Source organism: Phyllostomus discolor, chromosome X (genome assembly GCF_004126475.2).
Source record: "Phyllostomus discolor isolate MPI-MPIP mPhyDis1 chromosome X, mPhyDis1.pri.v3, whole genome shotgun sequence".
Classification (NCBI taxonomy): domain Eukaryota; kingdom Metazoa; phylum Chordata; class Mammalia; order Chiroptera; family Phyllostomidae; genus Phyllostomus; species Phyllostomus discolor.
Window position 1 is genome coordinate 77,667,415 of NC_050198.1, and position 5,852 is coordinate 77,673,266.

Sequence of the window (5,852 nt, forward strand, 5' to 3'; positions counted from 1 at the left end):
AAGAAAAAAGCAAACAAAATATAACTAGAGTCATTGAAATTAAGAGCAATCTAATGATAGCCAGAGGGGAGCAGGGAGGGGATAGTGAGGAGAAGGGTTTTTAGGAACTACTATAATGGACACATTGACAAAACCAAGGGGGAAGGTAAAGTAAGGGAGGGAGGGGGTTTTGGCTGGGTGGGGAACAGGGGTGGGGAGAAAATGCAGACAACTGTAATTGACCAACAATAAAGTGAAAAATAAAATAAAATAAAAAATATAAAAGAAAGGAGGAAAGAAAAAGTATCTAGTACAGTGCCTGGTCATAACAAGCACACAAGAAATCAGTTGCTATTCCCAGAGTAAGACAGATAAATTATGGTATAAAAAATAACTGAATAGTGTTGGATCAGGCATCAGTAAAAACTGTGGCAAACACTACATTTAAAATTAAAAGATTTTTGCACCCCTAAAATTAATTGAATGGAAAGGATAATATGTAAATAGACTATATTTGCACAATCCATTAAAGGCCCACATTTCATCATTGTATACATTTCACAAACACTGACACATCTGTCATATTAAAATAAAACTTATTTTTAGTTAAAATTATTTAATATTCAAACTAATAAACAAATATTAGGTGGCAATGCTAAAATATATAATTGACCAGTAAAAATGAGACATAAAAAAAGTGAATTAAAAGTTCACCCTTGCCCATAGACATAATTTCTGACACATTTATGTGTTCTGATAAAAATCGACCTTCAGGGTGAAAAGGAAATGAAAAAAATTACTTCATTTTAACCTTATCTATGAAGGTCATCACTTTTTTTTGTTCTGATGCATTTAGCTAACAACTGAAAGAAAGGGAATTATCCACAATGCTATTTTAAAATATTCTTTGATTCAAATTAATTTGTGTCACCTACACTTATAACTATAACAAATCTTCCTCTTAGGGATTTTGACCTATAAGTAATTTTGAAAACAAAACTGTTTGCTTTAAATTCTAAATGTGAGGATAAAGTGCTGGTGGCCAACTCAAGGTTTTCCCTTCTCTTGGGGGAAAAATAAATTTCTATATATCGAATAAACCTGTGTATATATTCTAATGACAATAAAAAACTTACTTCTTAATGAGTCTAAAATTAGGAGATGTTTTCAAGTGCACAATTCTTCAACATATCATCTATACAATGTATTGAGTGTTCACCACCCCAAGTCATGTCTTCTTCCATCACCAATTATCCCAATTTATACACCCCTCCACCTCCTTCCACCATGCCCTCTCCATGGCAATCACCTTATTATTGTCTTTGTCCATGAGTTTTTTTCTTGTTTTCCTTTTTTGATCAATCTCTCCACTCTACCACCAAATCCTCCTACCCCCAATTGCTGTTAGCCTGCACTCTATGAGTCTGTCATTAATTTTTCTTGTTGGTTCATTTTGTTCATAAGATTCTACACATGAGTGAAATCATATGGTATATGTCTTTGTCTGACTGGGTTATGTAATTTAGCATAATGCTCTCAGGTTCATCCATGCTGTTGCAAAGGGTAAGATTTCCTTCCTTTTTAAGGCCAAGTAGTTTTCAATTGTGTAAATGTGCCACATGTTTCTTACCCACATCTACTGATGGACACATGGGCTGCTTCCAAATCTTGGTTAGTGTAAACAATGCTGCAATAAACATAAGAGTGCATATATTCCTTTGAATTAGCATTTTGGGTTTCTTTATTTTTTTATATTTGACATTTTTATTTTAGGCTGCAAAACCAAAAACAAGAAAGCAAACAAACAACAGAAAACTTGAAATTAACTTGTGAAATGATGAAAATTCATATTTTCTAGGGAGGTGGAAGGTAGACCATCCTGCTTCACTGCTGTTTGTACTCTGCTGGGTTTCAATCCTTCTTTGAGTCGTAGTCTGGATCATTTTCCTCATCTTCTTCTTCCCCTTCCTCACCCCCTTCTTCACCTTCTTCATCATAATCATCATCATCTTCAATAGCTTCTCCAGTAAAGTACAACACCAATTTTGGGATTACATGCTCATGTAAAAAGTGACCATTTTCTTTTTCTTTTTTTAAAGATTTTATTTATTTATTTTAGAGAGGGAAGGGAGGGAGAAAGAGAGAGAGAAACATAAGTGTGTGGTTGCTGGGGGTCATGGCCTGCAACCCAAGCATGTACCCTGACTGGGAATCGAACCTGCGACACTTTGGTTCGCAGCCCGCACTCAATCCACTGAGCTATGCCAGCCAGGGCTAAAAGTGACCATTTTCAAAGTTTGCAGCAAGGATAGCTTTAGCATCTTCATCCAGATTTCCATGCTCAGGAACTTCAGGAGGGGCAAAAAAATTAAAGAAAGAATCATTGGAAACTGTTTTGGTCACAGTACGAACTGTCCCATGTCCTTTGTGTTTCTGCTTCTTTTTAATGATTTTCAAAGTGACATTCTTTCCTTTTTTCCAACCTATCTGGCACCCTGTACAACCCATAATTTCTGGTCTATCAAAAGAAAAGGGGCCTTGACTGTTGTGGCTCAGTGGATTGAGCACCAACCTGCAAACCAAAGGGTCACTGGTTCAATTCCCAGTCAGGGCACATGCCTGGGTTGTGGGCTGGGTCCCCAGTGGAGGGGCACATGAAAGGCAACTACACATTGATATTTCTCTCTCTCTCTCTCTCTCTCTTTCTCTCTCTTCCCTTCTCTCTAAAAAATAAGGAAATAAAATATTTTTAAAAAGAAAAGGGATCATAATCATCTGGCCTCATCCTATATGTCTTTGTCAACACTTTATTTGTGAAATACTCATTGGGTTCAAAATTAAATTCTAAATCAAAGCTCATGGGCTGGCCAGCATTTTAGAACTTCACTTTAATATCTTCAAGTGCTTCAGAATACGCTCATCTTGTTCCTGAACCATATCACTGAACAAATCAACATTCTTAAAAACAGTCAATCAAACTTCAGGGATACCGTTGGGGTCTTGTTTTTCTTCATCCATTTTCTCATTTTCAATCTTGGCCTTTTCTTTCAGCTGCTCTGAAATTTCATCTTCCTCATCTGGTTTCCATTCACATTTTTCTTCCATAGGTTCATAAATTGCATTAATGATCTTGAATTGCTTATCAAATAAAGACTGATAGAGAACAGCATACTTTCTTTCAAGATCATGAACTTCCTCATAGGACTTGGCTTCTGTCTGTGCACATTTAACTTGAAGGTTTTTGACAGCATCCACTTGTCTTTTAACTACCTTAGGCAAGCTTTCAATGTATCCTGTTGGTGTTTCTACCAGACCATCAAGTCTTTCTTGGAAGGCTGCAAGAATCTGAGTATTTTGCATCATCTAAACAGTCAGCTGATGTACTTTGATTTTCATTTCTTCACCAGTTAATTCTTCTTCTACTTCTTCAAAATCATCCAAATCTTGATCAAGTTCATACTGTTCTTTGTTTCCAATGTCTGCCATGTTGTAAGAACTCCAAATATCAATGGCTATCATGAGTATCCAGGTGGGCAGATCTGTGCAGTCAGTGACTCAAGGTGGCAGCGGGAGGAGCAGGAGGCAGCGCCACGAGCAGATAGCTCTAAAAAAAGGCATTTTGGGGGGTTTCTTTAAATAAACTCCAAGAAGTGGAGTTGCTGGGTTTATAAGGCAGTTCCAGTTTAATTTTTTTTGAGGTAACTCTATACCACTTTCCACAGTGGCTGCACCAGTCTGCATTCCCACCAACAGTGTGAAAAAAAATTCCCTTTATCCACATCCTTGTCAGCACTTGCTGTTTGTTGATTTATTGATGATAGTCATTCTGACAGGTATGAGATGTTATCCCATTGTGGTTTTAATTTACATTTTTCTGATGATTAGTGATGTTAAGCATCTCTGTATAATTTTGTCAACCAATATCAACTTAATAAATTCAATGAAAATGAAAAATGATAAAATTAGAGAGATGTTGGTCAGAAACAAGTTGTGCACACAGCGAAGGGAAGCTGAAACTTAACCTGATTATATTATAATCTGGGCTATGGTATGGTTTAGTTCTCAATGAGAAAATAAAAAAATTAAATTAAGCCCTGGCTGGCGTAGCTCAGTGGATTGAGCACGGGCTGGGAACCAAAGTGTCCCAGGTTCGATTCCCAGCCAGGGTACATTCCTGGGTTGCAGGCCATAACCCCCAGCACCCGCACATTGATGTTTCTCTCTCTCTCTCTCTCTCTCTCTATCTCCCTCCCTTCCCTCTCTAAAAATAAATAAATAAAATGTTTAAAAAAAAAGATATTTGTTTAAAAAAAATTAAATTATGAGCTGCTAAAGAACACTAGATAAGCTTATACTGATGTTGTAATAAATACAGTGGTGAGTAAAAGTAAGTTTACAGTTGTTCATATGGAAATAATATAATAATTAATACATAATAATACAACCATAAACTGTTTCACATACTCAGAACTGTAAACCTACTTTTGTTAATGTCTGTATAAGACCACCGTAATGGTTAACTAGACTAGTCATAATTTAGAGTGCTTGTAATGCCTTTAGAAAATTAACTCACATAATTCATTACATTAGCATAATTGTAAGAAAAATCAACAAAGTCTCTAGATAGACAAAAATCATTTGTTAAAGTTCAGCATCTTTGACTAAAAAAATTAACAAAGTATAACTTTTAATAAGGAAAATATGTATAAAATCAAGACCCAACATAATACTTAATACAGGGGGAATGGGTGGTTGGAGATGGAAGAGGGTATGAGAGGGACAAATAGTAATGAAAAAAATACAATGAAAATAAAGTTTTAAAAATTTCACTGAAAAATAAAAATTCAAAAAAGAAAGAAACATTTAAAAATAATTTACTTGTATAGATCAATGTTAATAGTTATTTCATAATGAATATATTTTATTGTTTACTGACTTCAGTATCTAGACAAGAATGAAAATTTTCACCACTTTTTTTCACTGAAGATCCTAGTTAGTTGTAAGGCAAGAAAATAAGTTAAAGTTGTAGAGGTTGGAAAGGATGTTAGGATTCTATAGCTAAGAGTACTGAAAAATGTATGTATAAATCATAAAATTATGTAAAAACTTCAGTAAGGTGGCTGGATATAAACATATCTATATGAAAAATTTGTAAATAAATTGAATTTGATTTTACATCTCACACCATGCATTGAAAAAAACTGATATAGGTAAATAAAAGATTTACTGTAAAAAGCAAAATTATATGCTTTTAGAAAAACATAGATAAACAATTTTATGAATTTAGGGAAAAAGATAGATGATACAAAACTTGTAAACCTTACAAATAAAAAAAATATATAAATGGTTATAATATGATTAGACCATATTAAAATTAACAATATCTATTCATCAAAAGATACCATAAAGAGAGAGAAAATACAAGCCTTTCAATGGAGAATATATCTAAAAGATATTTAACTGGCTGAGAAGTTGTATTTATATAATATAAAACCACTGGCAGTAAACAAGCAAGAGTATTTTAGACATTGACTAGCTGATACAAAATTTATGTGGAAATGTCAGGAACTAAGAATAGCCAAAATATTCTGGAAGAAGCGTATGGTTACAGGACTTCCTTTACTAAGTATGCAGACATATTATTAAGCTACATTTATTAAAGTGGTGTGAATTTGATGCAAGGATAGACAAATAGATGCAATAGAATAGACATGTCAAAAATAGATTAAAGAAATAGACATAGGTGATAGATGACAAATTGATAGACAGAGGTGTCACTGTAGGTCAATGGAAAGGACAGCATCTTCAATAACTATCTGACTCAATAATGCATCCATATGAAACATAAAAACAGAAATTGGTACCTACTTATA

At 34.2% G+C, this 5,852-nt stretch overlaps 1 pseudogene; it reads right to left on the bottom strand.

The window, feature by feature from the left end:
• Window positions 1-2,952: 2,952 nt before the first annotated feature.
• LOC114505138 lies at window positions 2,953-3,483 on the bottom strand (annotated as a pseudogene).
• Between the last annotated feature and the right edge of the window lie 2,369 nt (window positions 3,484-5,852).